This window comes from Papio anubis, chromosome 2 (assembly GCF_008728515.1).
Source record: "Papio anubis isolate 15944 chromosome 2, Panubis1.0, whole genome shotgun sequence".
NCBI classification, from domain to species: domain Eukaryota; kingdom Metazoa; phylum Chordata; class Mammalia; order Primates; family Cercopithecidae; genus Papio; species Papio anubis.
Genome location: NC_044977.1, coordinates 139,087,642 through 139,110,728, shown reverse-complemented (window position 1 = coordinate 139,110,728; position 23,087 = coordinate 139,087,642).

The following is a 23,087-nucleotide window of genomic DNA, read 5'->3' as shown; positions in this document are numbered from 1 at the left end:
ACCTTTCCCTGCTGCATGACTAAGAAGTTACCTATTCTCTCAGACCTCAATCTTCACTTGACAAGTAGGAAGAATAATAGCTATTTTTCAGGTGGTTGTAAGTCTTTAAATACATTTTGCATGCAAAATACTTGAACAACATAAAAGATATGATTGCTGCTTAAGAAATGTTGTATTCTTTCCCTTCTTCTAAGACTCAAGGTAACTACAGAGAAAGAGCTGCAGCTATAAATTCACGGTCCTTCATGTCAAAAACATACATAAATCAGCAACTGATAAATTGATGATTTGGATATTGCCAGCCAGCGGCTTAAAGGTTTTAAGCCATTCTTTAATTAATTAACTAGTTATGCCCATGTTGCCCCTATTATCTCACAATAGGCATTAATAATCTGGTGCTGAGATTTTGGAGGGTTGACAGGGCCTAGATGAGTGCTCCAAATAGAATTTTTGATTCCCTATCCCCATCTAATTGTCTCACTGATTTTCTAACTTCAATAAAAGATATAATAATCTGTCTAGAGTCCAAGCTAAAACCTAGGAGAAATTCAATATGCTCTCAATCAAAATAAGTGAGTTTTTCCATAAAAATGTGAAAGATATTAAAAATCCAAAACAATTTTGAAAAATGATAGAGCATACCTAACATTCAAATATTGATTTCTAATACTGTTTTCCAATAAAAGGAACCAGCAGTCCTTGGAGAAATTGATGGTTCTTGGACTAACACGGGGAATACACTAGATGAACCTGGAGCATCTCGCTGTGCTGAAAAGTAAGAAGTGCTTAAAAAAAAAAAAAAAAAAACCTACAAACAACCTAATGTCTATGGGAGGTGTGTGAAAAAGACACAAAAGCCAACAGAAAGAGCTTCCAGTGGCCAAAGCTGGAACAGTTTGAACAACAAATAAAGCAGTATTGGATTATAACCCAAAGCATAAAATAAATATTCATGAGTTATAAGTACATGATTGAATAAATAAATAAATAAATAAATAAATAAATAAATAAATGGGAAGAAGAGTCAAATTTCCTTTGCATGATTCCAAATAATTTATGTAGATACTCCACTCTCAAGGAAGTGGAATGCAACCCCCACCTCCTTAATAGTGACTTCCTTCCGAAGAGTACAGGATGGAAAGAAGGAAAAAGAATAACTTTATGATGAAGAGACCTGGCAAACCCTACCTTACTTAGCCAGGCTATCAAGGTCAATATGAATGGTAATAAATTATATTTATACTATGCAGGCCTCATATGATGTGATGAAAATGCCACTTCTGTGATCTTGCTCCCAAAACCCTATAACCCTAATCTAATCATGATTTTTAAAAAAACAAATTCCAATACAAGGGCATCCAACAAATATATTTAACCAATACCTTATGAAACTGTCAAGGTCATCAAAAAATAAAAGTCTGAAAAGCTGGCACAACCGAGAAGAGTCTAAGGAGATATGACAAGCAAATGTCATGTGGTGTCCCGAAAAAAAAAAAAAAAAGGTAGGCAAACCTAGGTAAATGTGATAAAAGTGTGGACCTTAGTTAATAACAGTGTATCAATATTGATTCATGAGCTGTGGCAGATAAGTTTTAACACATGTATGAAACTATGTAACTACCACCACAATCAAAATACAGAATATTTACATCACTTAAGAGTTTCTTCTGTAACGTTTTAGAGTTAGTTCTCCCCATTCTACCCCTGATCCCTTCCACTCCAAACACTAATCTGTTGTCTGTCACTATAGTTTACAAACTGTGTCATCTTGCAAAAGGGAACGTGTGACCTAGCAATTCTATTCTCCTATACTGATGTAAGATGTTAATAACATGGAAAAGTGGGTGCACGGTATGTGAAATCTCTCTGTTCTCTTCTCGTTTTCCTGAAAATCTAAAATTGTTCTACAAACTAAGAGAACAAAGTTAAGGACTCTCAGCATCTGGTTTCAACGTTTATTATACAATTACAATTGCAATAAACAAGACTATACAATTGGCATAAAGATAGACATAGTAATCAATGGAACAGAAAAAAGCCCATAAATAGACCCCCACATACATGATCAATTAATTTCTTTTCTTTTCTTCTTGTTAATTAAAGTGCTAATGTAATGGGGGAAAAGACAGTCCTTTCAAAAATAGTTTTGGAACAACTGGATATCCATATCAGAAAAAAATAAGTATCATTACCTCAAACCATACACAAAACTAGGTATGATTCATAAACCGAAGATAAAAGCTAAAGCTGTCTTCTAAAGAAAACATAGAAGAAAATACTTGCAACCTTGAAGTAAGCAAATTTTTGAGGACAACAAAAAGCATTAGTTCTTAGAAAAAAAGTAATGTTAATTGAACTTAACCAAAATTAAAAACTTTTGGTCCTCAAAAGACACAATTAAGAAAACAAAAATGCTGTCAGACACAGATGGGGAAAAAGTATTCACAATACATACATAATAAGACAAAAAGAAAAAAAATAAGTGTGGGGAAAGTAAACACAGTTGTAAAAGATAATATATGAATGGCTGATAATGACATTAAAAATATTAAACATTATTAGCCATCACAAAAATATAAATTATATATGCACTAGAATAGCTAAAGTTAAAAAAGATTGACAATACCAAATGTTGACAAAGATGGGAGCAAGAGGAATTCTCATACTTTACTGATGAGAATGTAAAATGATACAACTTTGGAAAACTGTTTAGCAGTTTCTTGAAAAATTGAATATATGACCTAGCAATTCTATTCCTAGGCTTACGTTTACTCAAAATGTAATTTTAAAAAGTTTTATGAAAAGATATGTACTCAAATTTTTTTCATTAAAAAAGTTATATGAAAAGACGTGTACACCAATGTTTCTGACAGCTTTCTTCAAAATAGCCAAATACTGTAAAAAGTCCAAATATTCATCAATTAGTAAATGGATAGCGAATTTTGTTATATCCATACACTGGAATAGCATGCTACAGTAAAATAGACAAGCTCTGGATCCATGTAACAACATGGTGGAGGCTGAAAAATATTTAAGCCGCCAGGCGCGGTGGCTCATGCCTATAATCCCAGCACTTTGGGAGGCCAAGGCCAGGTGGATCAGGAGCTCAGGAGTTCGAGACCAGGCTGGTCAATATGGTGAAACCCCTACAAATACAAAAAAATTAGCCAGGAATGGTGGTGCGGGCTTGTAGTCCCAGCTACTCAGGAGGCTGAGGCAGAAGAATCGCTTGAATAGGGGAGGCGGAGGTTGCAGTGAGCCGAGACTGCCCCACTGCACTCTGGCCTGGGCAACAGAAAGAGACTCTGTCTTATAAATTAATAAATAAATAAATTAATTAATTAATTTAAGCTAAGGGAAAGACACCGGATACAAAAAGTATATACTTGTATAATTCCATTTACATGAAATACTAGGCTGGGCATGGTGGCTCAACGCCTGTAATCCCAGCACTTTGAGAGACTAAGGCAGGCAAATCACGAGGTCAGGAGTTCAAGACCAGCCTAGCATGGCAAAACCCTGTCTCTGCTAAAAATACAAAAATTAGCCGCGTGTGGCGGCAGGTGCCTGTAATCTCAGCTACTCGGGAGGCTGAGGCAGGAGAACTGCTTGAACCGGGAGGCGGAAGTTGCAGTGAGCGGAGATCGGGCCATTGCACTCCAGCCCGGGCGAGACTCCGTCTCTAAATAAATCAATAAATCCAGAACTGGCTAGTGTTTGGAGCTGAAGGGATCAGGGACAAAGTGGGGAGAATTAAGTCTAAAAGTTTACAGGAGAAACTCTTAGGCGATGTATATTTTCTGTGTCTTCATTGTGGTGGTAGTTACACAGTTTCATACATTTGTTAAAACTCATTGAACTGTACACTTACAAGTGTTGCATTATATGTAAATTATATCTCAAAAAGTTGATTTAGAAAGAAAAAGATATATACTGTGTGGTTAAGTATGCAGTTCATGGATTCAAATCACAGCTCTGCCACCTACTGTGTGACTTTAGTCTTGTCACTTAACATTTTCATGCCTTAGTAAGCTTAAATGGGGCTAACAATAGTACTTGTCCCATAGGATTGTTATGAGGGTTAAATGAGTTAATAAATGTGTGTGAAGTGATTAGAGGCAGCCTGGCACACAGCAAACTCTAAATAAGGAACAGCTGCTCTCATTACCCTTTGTTTTTCTCTTCTTCAACATCCTCATTCAATTCATCTGAAAATCCTATCACTTCTACTTACAAAATATATCTGACATTTTTCTCCATCTTTTACTCCTACTGCAAATAGCCTTTAAATTTATCTCTTTTATATTCATTCTTGTCCCCTTTCTCTGCCAAGTGGTTTTTAAAAATATAAATGAGTTCATATTACTCCCTTGGTAATATCTTTCACTGGTTTTCCTTAGCACCTCAATAAAGTTCTAAACTTTTTATCATCACCAGTGTGGCCCTTCCTGAGAGCCTGTCTATGCATTTTTCTTCACTCCTCCCAGGCCTCCAGCTACATTGGACACTTTTATTTTTCTAGTCTTGGAATTCATTAAACTCTTTCATGTCTAGGGCCTCTGCACCAGCTGGTCCTTCTGCCTGGAACCCTCTTCATCCAGTTTTTTGAATGACATAGTTTTTCAGCTCTCAGCTTGAAATGTCAACTCTTCAGAGAATATTTTCTGGACAACACAAATAGGAGAGTTGCCCATGTGCAGTATTGTATTAATCTATCATATTAAATTTCTACAAATACTTTATTTCAAAACAATTAAAAATTACAGAAGAGATAATACTGTAGAAGGGAATTTATCCTTGAACTACTTGAGAGTAAGATTCTGACATCATGACCCAATCTTTCCCTGTGATTTTCATGCGTATTTTCCACAAACATAGACAGTCTTCTAAATAGTCACAATGTAAGTAACAACCTCAGAAAATTAAAATTAATACATCACTACCATTTAATTGTTTGGCTCTATTCACATTGTCCCGATAATATCTTCTATAACAAATAGATCCAGTTCAAAGCTATGCATTGTATTTAGTTGTCTGTAGTCTTTTTGATCTGAAAAGTTTCTCTTTCCCTGACTTTCATGACTATATTCTTTAAGATTATAGGCCAGTTACTTTGTAAAAAGTCCCTCAGTTTGGGTTTGCATGATATTTCCCTATGATTAGGTTGAATTATGCATAATTGACAGAAATATCACAGAAATGACGCCATGTTCCTCTCATTGCATCCTCTCAGGTGGCAGATGGGTTGGATTCTGCTGTTTACAAGTGATGTTCACTTTGATCACTTGATGAAGGTGGTATCTGCTGGGCTTCTCCACTATAAAGTCATTCATTTTCCCTTGTACTTTGTAAAGATTTTGCGGAGAGGTATTTTGAAAGTATAAATATCATTTTCCTTGTTGAATTTCCAGTTTTTTCATTTATTAATTTATATCTGTATCAATGAATCGTTCTCTATTTTATTCAACATGTTTTCACCCATTACTATCAGTATTTATTTCGATGCTTCAATTGTCCCAGATTTGACTAGTAGGAGCCTCTTCAAGCTGACTTATTTTCCCTTATGAGATATTCTCGTCATCATTTGAGTCTCTCTTTGAGTTCTGGTGCAATAAGATGCTCCAGACTCATCTTGTACTTTCCCTTCCCAGGCCCTGGAATTAGCCATCTTTTCAAAGAGCCTGTTTTCTTTTGGCAGAAAATTGTATTTAGAATCCAAAATCTGGGCTTCAAGTATGCTTATTGCTATTGTGGTATTGGTGCTCGAAACTTCCCAGTGGAAAGAGTCAAGGAACATATATAAAATATATAATTATATATCATATAATCACATAATATGTAATTATATATTATGTATAAAATTATATTAGATATTAGATATATTTGTTATATATTACTAAAGTATATTTCTATTTACATACTTATTTCTATACTTATCTGGAAATACATTGAAAGCCATGTTTTTCATTCCAATCCAGTTGTACATGATTCATTCTAGTTGTCTCATTTTCTACTAATTGTAACTCTGTTTTCCCGAGGTGAGAAATCTGGCTTCTATGGTTTCTAGTGTATTTTCTTATATGATTAATTATCCTATATGTAACTAGTCTCCAATCTCCACCATCCCTCTCTACTGCAGGTGTTCTCACCCTGTTCCGGCTCTGATAATCTACACTAAGTGATCAAACTCCTTCTCCCCTTACATTACTCTGCTCCATACAATAGTTTTAGGGCTGAAATGTCCAGAAGGGAAGGGAAGAGAAGTAGATGAAGATGAGTTCTGTTCCATATTCTTCATGGCAGTCCCCACAATGTTATTTATCTTGTTTCTTTCATTCTCTTTCTGTTCTTTTCTTCCTTTCTTTCCTTCCTCCCTTTTTCTTTCTTTCCTTTTCTTTCCTTCCTTCCTTCCTTCCTTCCTTCCTTCCTTCCTTCCTTCCTTCCTTCCTTCCTTTCCTTCCTTCCTCCCTCCCTCCCTTCCTCCCTCTCTCTCTCTTTCTTTCTTTTCGTTCATTTTGTATGTCTCTTTCAGCTACAGCATGAACTGCAAAGGCAGTCACCTTTTCTTTCTTGTTTCTGGAAAATTCTTGCACTAGGGAGACATGCAGTAAATATTTGTTTCTCCAACAATGTACACGTTTGAGAATTAAAAAAGCCACTTACTTTTCTTTGCATTAATATGAGTTAAGTCTCTGTAACAGTGCTGATGGCAATCAGTTTGATTTCATATTTGACTCAACTAGGCTGTTTTAGACTCGTGAAAGTATAGTTTTAAATTCTCACACGATTATTTTATAACTTTAGAGTTACTGCCACCAGGAAACAAAACTTACGTTTCTTAATGTTTAGTGATAATAGCTTACTATTTAACATTTTTAGGATCTTATTTATAATACCCCTCTCCAAAGAAAGAGATCGTTCAGTTGCAGAGGTTTACAAGTCAGTCAATGTACTATTCAGATAGTTCAACTGAAGACTTACTTTGTGCACTTAGGGCGTGTAGTTTGTTTTTTTCTTTATCCATGTAATATAAATATTATCATTTTGGATAGCATAAAAAACTGATTTAAGTATAAATTATTTTCTACCTGTCAAGGAGATAAATAACATAATTCATTAAATGGAAGATTTGGTTACTTTATTTTCCTATTTCTTAGTATGATATCTTCCAGAGGGAAAAGCTTTTGACTTTGAGACATTCTGCATGCTACAGCATGTCCCATGTGATATACTAGTTGCTAAGGTAACTGTGTTTTCCTGAAAATACCGAACTAAACAGGAGCCTGAATCATCAGTGCAATTTGCAGCTATTACATTCATTTAAATTTTCCTTAGCATTCAAATAAACACAGACTTCCCAGATAATTCTGGATCCTTTCTGTGACCCATCTTCCTCTATCTTTGATATTCAAAGCGTAATTGCACAATTACACAAAGATGTCAAAATATTTTATGAATTAGAACTCACATAAAATTTCAAGTTCCACTAATTAGGAATATGTGATAATTTAATCTGGATTGAAAATGTGTTTGCAATTTCTTTGTATAAGAATTTGCTAAGCAAAGGAGCAGAAGAAATTGTATGGCAGGGCATCTAAGAGGTTAAATTTATTCGAGCCTTATGCTATTTTGTAAACAAATCGATATCTATTAAAAAAACATTAAATTTTTTTTGAAGCAGAACTTCAAAACAGAATCTGTACTTCAAAACATCTTGTTAAAAAGAGTATAGTAACTATGCATGTTGATAACTATGCATGTGTATTATATTCAAAAGTAATAAATCTGAAAGTCTTTATTTTTCTATCATTCACATATTTTCTAAATAGCTATTTGTTCCATCAATTAGCAAGTTTGTTTGTTACAGGTTTTATTGAATGAAGCAATTTAATAAGCTACATAGAATTGAATGGGTTTGGTGACTCTATTCATGAAATTGATGAAACCATGTTTTCATTGATTTTTATTAACTGAAAGTGTACCTTAACATTCTGAATGAATTTCTCTTGCATACCTTCTTTGATTCCCTAGGTATTTTTTTTAAATCAAGAAATTTGACTCCGTTTTGAAGTAACAGAAATATGTTTTCTGAATAGATTTAGTTTTAAGAGAGCACATTAATATTTTTGGTAAAGAAATGTACATACCCGGTACAATGACAAAGAAAACTACTTGAATCAAATATTTCTTCTGTTTCTTGAGTCAAATTGCTAGAATTCAAATTCAGCTCTGCCCCTTGTCTGCAGTGAGACCTGGGTTGAACCAGTGAAAGCATCAGCTTCCTCCTTTGTACTTCAGAAATTATAATAATGTCTCCTTCTAAGGGTTGTAGAGAGAGTAAATCAGATAATCTCTACAAGGTTTTAACAGGGTGTTTGACATACAGTGAGCATTATCTGCTATTATTTCTATTATCATTATTAAGTACATGGGAATAATAAACTCATTTTAAAAATTATTTCATATAATGAATATCATCCTTGGGTCTCAGGCACTTTAGATTTCAGGAAATGCTATTTTAGCTTCCTAGAGATGTAAACTTTATCTCAGAGCCCTCAGTGAGGTATCTTTTGGTGAAAGCTCATACGTGCTTTATAAGAAATGAAGGTTCAGCCAAGCAAATTGTTTAGAGTGAAGCCAAATGACAAAGCTTTCTAGTTTAAATTAGTTTATTACCCACTCCCAGGTCTTCGTGAACAAGGAGTATTTGAACATTGGTTGACATTTTCTGGATGACTCAGGCTGTTCCTTATACTTCAAGCAGAATGCTGCAATCCAACATTGCCCTAGGAGATTTCTGAAATACAGGGGCCGGTGTGCCATGGACAACTGTGATTTTCTGTTTGGTGTTTCCTTAGACTCCTTCCTCACTCCCAGCTGTCACTGCTGTGCCTTTAAAAGCAGTTCTGACTCTGTCTCATCTGCAACAGAGTAATGGGGAAAGAAATCAGGTTACTAAGTGAAATAAAATGCCCAAGCAAGTAGAACAATTGACAATAAATTTACATACAATAGTAAACCATTTGGACCAAGGATAGCTGCTTGGCTTCCTGTGGTGATTTTAGGGACTTTTGTGTTTGGGAGTGTGAGGTGGCTATGATTCCAACAGGCTAAATGAAACAGTTTACAATTCAACCTAGAGGTCTAGGGTGAGTTGGACATAAAGATGTAATGTTGAAGAATGTTTCATTTAGTGGGGACACTGTCAATGCCTGTCTATTCCACTCTTAGTAGCAGGAAAGAAAAATGAGTCATGTATGTTACATAATCAATTAGTCACGTGAGTCATACCAGTTCTCCAGAAGTAACTTTTCACTTGCTCTCCTTCAGATAGTAATCTAATTGCTCTTAATTACAGTTAAAGTTTCTGCATCTTCGCTTACACTATATATTCTCATGTGGAAATTAATTACTTTGAAGCTCCTTTTAAAATTTTTTGATAAAGGAACTTCTGTAATTTTATTGATTAGACTCTGTCATTTGAAAATACTATATATGCCAAAGCCTTTAAACTCTGGAACTTTTCTTCTTTTTGAACATTCATTTTTATACTAAGTCCTCTTTTCATTTCTTTTCAGTAATAAAAAATTTGAAGATATGTTTTATTTATCCATATTACTTAATTATATCGTTTACCTGTTTATCATATGTTATTTTTGATAACCAAGGTATTATTTAGTTGATTCAATATTTTTATTTATTTCAATATTCTCAGAGCTTAATTAAGCAAATATATTCTATGGTCTTCTTGTGAATCATTTTTGTATCATTATATGCTTGTCAGTGAACAAATAAATGAATAAATGTTGATGCCAAGTTTAGTGTTACCTTACTTGTTACACTGTAAAGAACTTGATGGAGATACTTTTGTTGATGTTGTTATTGCTGGTATATTTTTGCTAATCCATCAGCTTATTCATTTGTTTTTTGTAATGGGTTGGAAGTTTTACAGGATGTGATTTTGTTAGTATAAAGGACTGCAAAAAGGGGCTAAGCCTATCAACCTCTCCATTATATACCCAGCACCTCACTATGTACAAGACACATGGGAGATGCTCAGTAAGTATATTTTAGATTTAATGAATGGATTCAGAATGCTCAAAATAGGAGGATGAATAAACAAGTAGACTTTTAATTTATTTGCTTACGGTGAGAGCTATGGCTATAACATTTCCCTGACTACTAAAATCTCCAACAAACTTTCATTATCCCTTTGTGAACAGTTCTACATGGGAAGACAAAGGCAAACGATAATTGTCTTTAGTTTTGGGAGATGACTATAAACTGTTCCCCAACTACGTCAGCCTTTTTGAAGAGTATGGAAACTGAACACGTTTTCACCCACAACTCCATCATTGAGACTATATCGATCCATGAGTCAGAACACACCCTCTCTCCAAGACCAAGTCATTTATGCTAATGTTTCATGTGAGGATACTCTTGCTAACCATATCATCCCTTTGATAACCACATTATTTCTTCAACTATGAAAACCATTCTTGTGTCATCCATGATATTGTAACCAAAACACAGGTTCAGCCGCTTGCCACTTGTAGAGTCCAACTAACAAGATCAAGTCCTGGTATAAAGAAAGTGGTGGCTTTTTATTCCAAAACTAGCTTAGGGGAAGAAGTAGAGGCTTCCTGCTTAAGGATACCACTTCCCTTTTGGAGTAGAAAGCATATTCTTTTAAAAGGGGGCCTGGCATGTTGGCATAAATGGCATGCAGGGGAGGAAGTGAGTAGTCAGGGGTCCACATACTCGCTTTGGTGCCTTATCTACCAGGTGGTTGAGTTGGCATCTTCATGGGCAGAACTAGGTTGTAAAGGTGGCCAAAACTGACCAGATAGGAGAGGATTTCATAACAGGGATACTTTGGGTTGTAAATTGACTGTTTTCTCTTGAGACAGTCTCCTGGTAGGTGAGTTTCACTCTGGAGCTTCTAAGCACATGTTAGATGAACTTGCCCTGTAAGGAGTGTCTGGTGAAGGGGAGGTAAAAGGCTATATCTGCATTTCTAAAAGGCTGTGTAGGAAGTGGGGAACAAAGGAAAACAGAGAAGAGAAACAAAGAGAAAAAATAACTCATTCTCCTTTTCTTAGAAAAATGAGGGTACTCAGTCACACTATGTCAATCTTATATCTTAAATACCTGATGGTGAACTTACTTCCAAGTTAAAGAAGTCCTCAGTGTTTTTCCTAGTCCCTCATTGGAAAAATGTCTAGCAACATGAGTATACTTGGAAAGTGATAGATTTTTAAATGAACCATCCCCTTGTTGCTTGCTACTTTCCATCATGGCTCAAAATATTAAGACTGGCATCTGCTTCTAGTCTAACATGTCTATGATGTCTTCTTCAAAATCATGTTGCTTAAAAGCACTTTTGTTAGCTGATCACTGGAAGGAGTGAAAAGATGTAAAAATAACATATCTATGAGTATATGACAAGTGACATATCTATGAGTATATGACAAAGTGCTATCAATAATACAGATCATAAGAGCTAGAAGAAAGAGGCTTTGGAAAGAGATTTCATTCAACAAATAGTTGTTAACACCTTACTATGTGTTAGCATAAGTGTTTGTGGTGTAGGCTAAAAAGGGCATCCCATATCTTAATTCCTAATACCCATGAACTTTACCTTCTATGACCAAATAAAAGGTCTTTGTCGATGGTTATCAAGTTAAGTATCCTGAGATGGGAGATTTCTCTGGATTTTCTTGCCCCAATGTCATCACAAGTGTCCTTACAAAAGACAAACAGAGGGATATTTGAAACAAACATGGGAGTGTGAAGACAAAGCAGAGGGAGATTCCATGAAGACTGGAGTGATGTAGCCACAAGACCAAAAATGTCAGCAGCTACCAGAAACTGGAAGAGGCAAGACACAGATTCTCTCCCTTGGAGCTTCCTGAGGAGCGCAGCCCTGCCACATTTTGATTTCAGACCAACAATACTGATTTCAGATGCTGGCCTCCAGAACTGTGAGATAATAAATTTCTGCTATTTCAAGCCACTATGTTTGTGGCATTTGTTACAGCAGCCTCAGAAAACTCATACAGTGCCTGAAGCTGTACCAATTTTTAAAAAAGACACAAATCTGGCTTTTTATTTACAATATGTATGATTGCTAAAAGTAAGACAGAAATTCTAACTAATAACTGCCTACTTTATGCTAGGCATGTAGGCACTTTATTTTCATCATTTCGTTCTTCACAACTCCATTCTTTCTGCCTGACCAGCATTCACATTTTTTAGTAAGAGCTCTCACATTGGTGTAAGCTTTAACTTGAGCTTTTTAATGCAGTGGTTTGAATTTACATGTGAAGTTATGTGTAAATAGTGTGTGATTAGCTAATAATAATAGCATTTGCCTTAGATGGTATATGTATTTCAGTTTTTAATTTTTATTCAAAGTAGCTGTAGTTATTGGATTTCCAGTTATCTTAGCCTGTGAGGTTTGGTATCAGCTATTTTGTCTGGAGTGAATATTAGGGAAATCTGAAGGCCAGACCTCAGTCTAGTCAGTTAATGAGTTGAGAGAGATATTTCTTAGGGAGGAAAGGTTCAGCCAACAGAAAATCATAATTCATTAACTTTTTTTTTTTTTTTTTTTTTTTTTTTTTGAGACAGGGGCTGACTTCAGTTGCCCAGGCTGGAGTACAGTGGCACAATCTCAGCACACTGTAGCCTAGACTTCCCGGGCTCAGGTGATTCTCTCACCTCAACCTCCTGAATAGCTGGGACTACAGGTGCACACCACCACATCCAACTAATTTTTTTGTATTTTTAGTAGCAACAGTGTTTCGCCATGTTGCCCAGGCTGGTCTCAAACTCCTAGACTCAGGCAATCCACCCACCTCAGCCTCCCAAAGTTCTGAGATTACAGGTGTGAGCCACCGTGACTGGCAGCAATCACTCTTATTAGCTATCATCTGAGCAACTGCTACTTATCTCTAAATATTCAGGAAAATGCAGAATTGGTAGGAGGCAGTCACCCTAGGAAGTAGTCCACCAAACCTTAGGGTTTGGAGGGTTCTGGATAAAAAGGCAAAATGCCATGTCTGGTAGATACAGGTTGACTATTTCTTGTCTGAAAAGCTTGGGACCAGAAGTGTTTGATTTCAGAATTCAGATTTCTCAGATTTTGGAATATTTGCATATATATATGTATAAAGATGCACCCACTACTATTAAATTTGCTGGACTTGCTGTCAGAAGGTCTGTTTCTTGGTGACTATCGAGACTGATGTAGCTTCTTAGAGACTTAAAAGCTTTAGGAGCCACCCGACCTCTCCTTTGCCCTGTGTATATAGCCTGAGATTTCTCCTCTTTTCTCTCTACTGAGTCTGGAAATCTGGGAGGTAGCATTAACTTTTCATGTATTTTTTTCCCTTTAAATGTTATATGGTATGCTTTAGTTTCTATGTCAATGCCAAAGTGGTTACAGGTAAAGCAATCTTCTTTTATTTCCACCTTCCAAGCTCAGAAATTAGTCTTAATCAGATTGAAACATCTGGGCAAGAGAATAGGTACAAACTCCAAGTCAGGCCAGACAGACTGTCATAAAAATGTGAACCTTGGACAGAATGTGATAAAGTCTGAAGAAGCATTGGAACTAGATGCTTTTAAAGAAAGTGTTTCAATTTGCCTTAGTTCCAGTCTTTAAAATTGGCATATTTTTAATTTTAAGTTAGACAGTATATATTTGTCTGATCACCAAAAACCTTACTTGACTAACCTATTTTGTAAGTTATTCAAACAAAATGTAATAAGATAATGTATGTAAAACATTGAGCATTATGCCCGGCACAGTCATTAAATTGAATGTAAACTATAGATATAATTAAGGGTGATAGTAAATATCAAATCAGAATATGTACAAGCACTTTGTGGAATTTATAAAGCACTATACAAATGCCAGGTATCACAAGTTTATTTTTACTTTTACTCTAAGGGGACAATTTAACACATTCAGATTTTAAACTATTGTTACTTGAATTCACGTTAATTATTTAAAGGGTTCAGTCTTCTGTTCACTCCACTATATTAGAACTTATTGTACCTGTTCTTTCTCTTTAGATAAACAATGATAATGTGTTCAAATTAACCCAGTTGGAATTAATTAAATTAGCCTATTGGAAAAATAACATATTTGGGGTACATTTCTGAAGACCCATCTCAACGTTAAATGTTTCCTTAATAAATTAATAAAATCAGGTGACGGTCTGTCTCTTCTGACCATCTGGGTTTTGACACTAATTGCTGCTGATGAGTTCTTTCTGTTGAATTTTTAAGTTCAGGTAGAAACAACATTTCATTCTTTATCATTCATGCTTCAGTTCATACTTCCTCGCTAAGGAGACTTCAAATAAACAGATTAGGAAAAATTAGCAGGGAGATAACTCCAGGGTATGTTCATATACTTTAATTAGAAAATATGTTTAGGCTTAAAAGTTAAATATTTCTAGATAAACTTAATTAAAAATAGATAACACCATCAAGTAGAAGAAATAGAATTCGGTTTTGGCTTCCTGGTGTAATCAGTAGATAGTTCACTAAGAATCTTTTTTACCCAGATATAACAGGTGTGTACCATTCAATCAACCAATTAGCAAACATCTTATTAGTGGTTTTGTACTTAGCCATTGATATTGCAGTTACTAAGGTTACATAAGATATATAAAAGAAGCAAGGAATTCTAGAGTCCTAGACAGTTGAAGATTCAACTTCGCTACCTATTAAATATTGTATTTACTCTTCCTCTGCTGAAAGTAAGAGGGGCTAATGGCTCTGCGAACCTTTCAAGGGGATGATTGAATGAATAGTGCCTATGAGAATGCTTGACAAATATCTAAAAGTTATTTTGTATAATAACTTTAAGATATAGTAACTGACAAACGTATACATTAACTAGGAAGGCATTATCAAATACAAGGTAAGTTTTTTATCATCAAGTCCAAAATTGGTGATATAGACTACTTCTGGAAACATTCACAACCTGGATCAGAGTTTCGCTGGGCCAAGAAAATGTTAACTGATGTTTTTCTTATCTCAGTAAATATCATCATCTTGGAATCGTATTTGATGACTTTCTCTCTGTCAAGCCTATATCTGATCTATCAGAAAACCTTGTTAACATTACTTTTAAAACAAACCTCAAGTCTGTTCACAGTTCACCACCTCCACTGTTGGGATCCCAGTCCAAGCCTCCATGATCTCTCACCTGGCAAAGTGCAGAATCCTCCTAACTGGTTCACCTGCATCTACTTGTGCATCTCTGTTAATTATTCTCACAGTAGTCAGTGATTCTTAGTGAGGTAAATCTTATCATATCACACTCCTGTTCCTAATTCTTAAATAGCTTCCCATATATTTAGAACAAAATTTAAAAAGGTTACCAAGGTCAAAGAGGTTCTTCAGTACATGGCAATGGCTGCCTCTACACCTCATTTCCTCTCCCTCTTGCCTCATTCGCTGGCTCCAGCCTCCTCTTCTTCCTCTTCCTGCTTAGACTCAGGATCCTGACAGCTGTCTTAGTGCTAGCTGTTCTCTCTGCCTAAGATGTTGACTTCTATCTCACAGCAACAATAAAATTACAAATACAAAAAATAATTCTGAATTCTGAAAGGGAAAGCTGTTGGCAAAAGGCAAAACAATATTTTAGAAAGCAACGTAAAAGAATATCTTCATCACTTTGGTGTCTTTGTTTGGGCTGCTATAACAAACTACTGTAGACTGAATGACCTATAAACAACAGATGCTGTATTTATTTCTCACAGGCTTAGATGCTGGGAAATCCAAGATTAAGTCACTGGCTGATTTACTGTCTTTTGAGGGCCCACTTTTTGGTTCCTTCTCACTCTGTTCTTTCATGGCAGAAAAGGCATAGAAGCTCTCTAAGTCCTCTTTGATAAGGGCATTAATCCCATTCATGAGAGCTCTTAGCTCTTCCCTCATGACCTAATTATCTGCCATAACCTTATCTCCTATTACCATCTGCATTCATCTGTTTTGCATTGCTATAAAGGAAGACCTGATTCTGAGTAAATTATAAAGAAAAGGGGTCTATTTTGGTACATGGTTTTACAGATGTACAAGAAATATGGTGCCAGCATCTGCTTCTGGTGAAGGCCTCAGCAAGCCAACAATCATGGCAGAAGGTGAAGGAGGAGCAAGTGTGTCACATGTAAGAAGGGGAGCAAGAGAGGTCCCAGGCTCTTTAAACAACCCGCTCTTGCATGAACTAATAGAGTGAGAACTCATTACAACAGGGAGGGCACCAAGCCATTCATGAGGGCTCCACTCCCATGACCCAAACACCTCCCATGAGGCCCCATCTTCAGCATTGGGGAATCACATTTCAAAATGAGATTTGTAAGAAACAAACATCCAAACCATCACATTTAGAACTAAGTTTTAACATATGAATTTGGAGACAAGGGGGCATAAGCATTCAGTCTACAGCATTGGGTAGAGGAAAATTTATGAAGTAGAACACACAAAAACATTAAAGATTACAAATTGGAGTACATTAAAATAAAGAATTTGCGTTCATCAATACTATTAGGAGTGAAACTGAACCATTAAAGTATACCTTTTTGTTGTGTGTACTTCTCTATATATGTTTTCTTTCACACACTTGCACATACACATAGACCACAAACTTGGGAGAGTGGCTTGCATCCTTCTTGGAGGGTAATCTGTGAAGGGAGAAGTTATTAAGAGAGAGAGAGAGAGAGAAAATAGGACCTACAGGCTCCTTGAAGTGAAAGGGGGAATTGCATGTTGCGGACCAGGAGAGAAGATGCTGTTAAAGCACAGGAAAGGAAGTGAGGAGACAAAAAATTGGGGGCTGGAGGGACGGTGAGGCCCAGTCTCTGAAGTGTCTGGTAACTGTGCTGAAACATATATTGCTCTCTAGCATATGTGTGGTAAGTTATTGTGAAAAACTCAATCACTTCATTCTTGGGAATCTCTTCAATAAGTGCTTCTTCCTGTAAAAGCACATTACAAAAAATGAAATCATTATGTATAGTTTTACCTTTTTTTCTATAGGATTGAAAAGAACAAAATCACCTTTTCATGAAATCTGATTAGACAGCAATCCGATAATGCTGCTTTAACATGATTGTCGATTAATTAGTTCAAGTTTTATAATCTTCAGTATGTATTAAAGAGAACAAACAGCAGTTTAAGCATTAAACAAATTAACAATGAAAATGATTTCTAACTATTTGGTAAGCTTTGGCAGAGAAGAGCTCGATATTTCACACCCAATCAGGACTTGTCCTCTGATATATTACTACCACGAATAAAAATGTTGTGCCATATATGGTTACGTTTTCCTAAAGCCAAGAATGTTAATTTGTGACCTCTGGAAATAAACTCTTCATAGTTTCTAAATATCTTGACTCTGAGCTTTAAAACAAAAGCAACTTGTTGTAAATATTTAGCCAGTAATCATTAAATAGATCAGCTCAGCGTGACTATTCCAGCTGGAGGAGGAGAACAGATTTCTTGCTGCCCATGTCACTGTATAAACCACTGTTTAAATAATGCCGAGAATGATGGAACTGATTATTTCTGCTCCTGGTATTCATTACATCCTCACAACACACTTGCCAGTTACAGTCCACATAATCTTAGAGCTAAAAGGAAGTCTGCAGTTAAAGCTTTCAGGTTATTTCCATCACTTGAATTTTCATTTGGAGGAAGTAATAAGGAGGAATATTTCTTTTGTGAAATGAAAAAATTTATAGAAGTAGGTGTTTTGTGACTAGATATGTGGAGTGACATACAGCTAGTATAAATCTAGCTCATTTGTCTGCAATAGGACTACCTATGCAGTAGTGATAATTTTTCTTGTCTTGATTCCTAATCACAGTCTATATTGCACAGTTTTTCTTTCTTTCTTTCCTCCCTTCCTTCCTTTCTTCCTTCCTTTCCTCCCTCTCTCCCTCCTTCTCATTCTCTTTCTTTCTCTTTCTCTTCTTTCTCTTTTTCTTTCTCCTTCCTTCCTTCCTTCCTTCCTTCCTTCCTTCCTTCCTTCCTTCCTTCTCTGGAAACAAAGTCTTGTTCTGTCACCCAAACTGGAATGCGGTGACGTGATCATGGCTCAATGCAGCCTCCACTTCCCAGGCTCAAGCAATTCTCCCACCTCAGCCTCCTGAGTAGCTAGGACTACAGGCGCACACTACCACGCCCAACTAATTTTATTTTTTTTGTTGTTTTTGGTAGAGATGGGAGCTCATTATATTACCCAGGCTGTTCTTCAACTCCTGGCTCAAGCTATTCTTCCGTTTTGGCCTCCCAAAGTGTCAGGATTATAGGCACAAGCCACTGCACCTGGCCCACAGTTTTCAAAAATAATATTTGACTACAATTATGCATGCTGTTCTCTAAATACCTTCATGTCTGAAGTGTACTTTTAAATTTATATTTCTACATGTAAGTTTTGCCTAAGAAAACTTACCAGAAGTCTAATTAATATTGAAAATATTTTACCCATCTGCCCATAAGAATACTCATCTCAGTTATACCTGATGTAAATGACAAGTTGATGGGTGCTGATGAGTTGATGGGTACCGCACACCAACATGGCACATGTACACATATGTAACAAACCTGCATGTTTGCACATGTACCATAGAACTTAAAGTATAATTTAAAAAAATTTTTTTAAAAATGAATAGAAAGAGCCACAATGCGATAAAGTTGAGCAGTATAATTCATTATTGTTATTGCACTACTCATATGCATTTCCAATTTGGAAACACATACACTTTTATGGATTCTAAAATTATATACTATTTTCTATATTTCTTAAAATTAACCCAATACAGTAATTACTGCATTTGTTTATTTTTTTTTCTTTTGGTGTTGATGGTTAATAGTTCAGCTTTCTCTGTTCCATTTCAATTTACAAGAATTTTTCTCATTATTCAAATTTAGAAAATGAAATTTTAATTTAGATCATGCCCCTCAAGATGTAACCACTCTTTTCCCTCATACGATACTTGACCACCCTAAAGGATATGAGTAAAATCTTCCAAACACTTCATGTTGTAAACACATTTCCAGTAAAGTTATTTTACTTTGTTTTTTAAAAAATGAATGAAAACAGATATAATGCCATGTAAAGTTAGCTCCTCTATAAAGTTAGCTTTTCTAATTGCCATATAAAGGAGGATAATTTGATTTCAATTTCCACAGCTACAGTGTAAGCTGCTGCTCATCTGGTTGTATTGTCTAGCTTATGTAAAAAGAGAACGTGTAGGTGGCTAAGCACAATTCATTACCTCTAGCACAGAAGTAACACAAAAGGCAAAAGTAAAAACTAGTGTGTGTGATGCATCTCACTGTTCAAAACACTTCCGCATCCATTGCATTTTTAACATAACAATGTATGGCCATATTCTTCCATGATTAGTGTCATGGGAGACAAGATATGCCTGTGAATAGTGTTCTTTGCAGAAATGGGAAAAAGAAAAAAGGATGGAGTATACTGATCGCTTTTAAGATTTTCATACTATCCCCAGAAAATTTCACTGAATTGGTTTGGGAATCCATGAGGGTGGTCCACTTTATCCAAGCCTGAGGCCTTTCCACCTGCCCTAGCCGAGTATGTACACAAACTCCAGACCTCCTCCGATGCACAAGGGATCTTAGTATGTGTTAGGGTACGGGACCCCTAGAAACAGTAAAAAGCTGCAGAGCTGACCAGGTGCAGTGGCTCACACCTGTAATCCCAGCACTTTGGGAGGCCAAGGTGGGTGGACCACTTGAGGTCAGGAGTTTGAGACCAGCCTAGCCAACATAGTGAAACCCCGTCTCTACTAAAAATACAAAAAATTAGCTGGGCGTGGTGGCGGGCACCTGTAGTCCCAGCTACTTGGGAGGCTGAGGCAGGAGAATGGTGTGAACCTGGCAGGCGGAGCTTGCAGTGAGTGAGGTCGCACCACTGCACTCCAGCCTGGGCGACAGAGCAAGACTTCGTATCCAAAAAAAAAGCAACCAACCAACCAACCTGCAGAGTTGAGAATTTCCTCCCTAGAACGTATATGATTCCACTTGTCAAACATGAAATTGAAAAGCAGTCAAGAAGCTTCTTTGCATAACCCCATCCTTTCCTACCTGTCAGGACCTTACTATTTGTTGGATCCAACTGTTCCTCCAGGCGGAGTACATCTAGTTCGTTTACTACCTCGAATAAAGCTCCCTATGCAGGAGTTTTTTTTCTTGCCTTGCCTCTTAATCACAATCTGTGTGTCATAATCTCTATTTCTCTTTGAGGGTAAAGACTGTGAAGACTCAGGGCTTAGCACAGGGCCAGTTATATGTACTGGTCATTTAGCAATTGTTCGAATGAGTTAATAATTAGTGAATAAATTTTTTTAAAAAAATTAAATGTAAGATTAACATAAATATATTCACATTAATGAATCAAGAAAGAAGACAATTGATATTTAAGAGGTAACAGCCATAACCACGTAAAAAACATACAGAAAAATAACCTAATTTAGCAAACATGAACATATAAATAAATTAATATAAAATACAGTATTTGGACTATTTAAAAAATGTTTTAGTAATAATACATGCTGTAGGTGAAAATCGGATGAAAAATATCCTTATGTATTATTGGAACTATTTTAATGGGAAGAACCCTTTTGGGAAGCAATATAAGAATAAAGAATAATTTAAACTATACACAGGTCATCAGGTTAATCCATATCTGCATATCAAATTTAAGGTAATAATATAAAATTTATAGGGAAAAACTCAGAAATATATTCATTGCAACACTATTTTTTAAAAAATTGAAAAATATAAGCAACTTAAATGTCCACTTATAGGAATAGCTAAATTACTCTTGGCATGTCAGCATACTAAAATATTAGGCACCTTTTAAAGATAAAAAATATAAAATGTATATATAATTTTATTTGCATAGTAACAGAGAATATGTGCTACGATGTTAAGTAAGAAAAGCAGAGATCAAAGCTGTGGACACATTGAGATGGCAACTATAGAAAAGGCTGCATATTGCCAGACTCTAGAAGTGTTTCTGGAGAAATGAGAAAAATTTTATTTTGTAAGTTGCCATGATCATGAGAAATATCTCTTTCATTAGGGTTATGTTGATGGTACCATATTGGTACTATAAAATCAATTAAAACAGCACATATACCTTCAATAAAAAGACAGGAAACTCTTTGGTACATTCTTCATCACATTTAAGAGAAGAGTTGCTATAGAAATGACATGCACATTAGACACAACTGTGGGAGTGTATGCAGGGGTAGATGCCAGGACTTGAGCTTGGATCTGGTTATTACATCTGTGATCTTGGGCCTGTCTCACTGCTTATTGGTTTACAGAATGAGTGGGTTCGAGGAGGTGTCCCCCTAGGAATATTTATGTAGTTTTAAGTGTATACTTGTTTTTTTCAATTATGTTTGTATTTAGGCTGCAGCAATCCTGTTTTGGTAGCACCATTATATTCTTTTTGTAGGAAAGTATAATAACTAGGAAAAGACGTCTGTTATTAGTCAAATGAATGTGATCTCTGAATCTGAAGATGTCACTAAGGAGAGTAACATCCTAACAGAAAGAATGAATGCTATCACAAACTGCAAGATAACTTGGAGACACTTGAAAATCTGGCAAGCAAATAGGTGTATATTGTGGATTAGTTATAAAAACCACTCTGCAAATTATCAAAGCCAGGTTAGATTGGATGTGTTCATTTGTTCTCACTTGTTTATGAAGTCAGGACATTGACACCAAAATTGTATTTACTCCAGAGCAATTGCATTAGTGCATCTCACTACTGTTTAACGTATACTAAGAAAATGCTCCTTTACCACCAAGAATATTAAGCTTAATTAGAACATGTACTCATTGCTTAAGTCAAGTTGGTTGTCAATTTTAACACAATACTGTGACTAATCTAGCAGTATTACAGTCTAAAAATGTATCTTTTTAAAGTTATAACCTGCAATTTAGAGTTAACATTTTATTATCTTTCTTCTTTGAAATTTATAACTGGTATGATTAACTTACTGGTTAATTGCCTAAATATATACCAGTAAATTTGATAATTCATAGATATTTGCACATCTACAAAGAGATTAGTATATATCTACATAGATATAGATACATATATTTATATGACATGCACACATGCTTCAAATAAGATCACTTTTAAAGAAACTAAAGAGGTTAGAAGTGAAATAAAGAGCAGCTTTACCAAGCTTCCATTTTCTGTCATATTCATCTCAAATGAAGTCAAAATTGATCACTATATTTAGCTAAATAAACTTGGAATCAATATAACCATCTCTTAAAATACGTGTCCTAACTGAAAGGTGAAAGAAAAAAAAGTCTGTTTTTGTCAATTTTAGGTACAGAATATGCTGGAGAACAATTCAGGGCTTAGCATGATTACAATCTTTTGTAACAAGTCAGAATTGATTAATCTCTCCTAAAATTTCTTTTTAACTTAAAACCTTTGCAAAAACCACAGTTCTTAAATAGAACCTTAAGGGTCTACTCCATTAAACATCCATTTCAAATAACCCTTAGCAAGTAATTTTTGGCAACACTGTATTTAGATATTACTTAGTAATTCCACATTGAGTTATTCAGAAAAAAAAATGGTACTTTTTAAAGGGCAAATGGTTTAAAACTCCTTACCAGTTGTCATTCTCAAAATATTTCTATTTTTAGTTTTCTGATCTTGGCTACTTATGATTAAATTCTTAATTATACTTCATATAGTGTAGTTTTCTATAATTTGTATTTTTAAACAGAGTTACTATGCATTCATTTTTTCAACAAATATTTGTTGAATACCTACTATATATCAGCATAACCCATTTACAAATGAATCTTATTTCCATGTAATTTACATAATACCTATTTTTAAGTAAGATATTCTTCACCATAAAATTAGTTCTCTTAAAGTACACAATTCTGTGTCTTTTAAAGTATATTCACAGATTGTACAACAATTACCGCTATGTGATTCCAGAATAATATCACCCTGAAAAGGAACTTTAAACCCAATGGCAATCACTCTT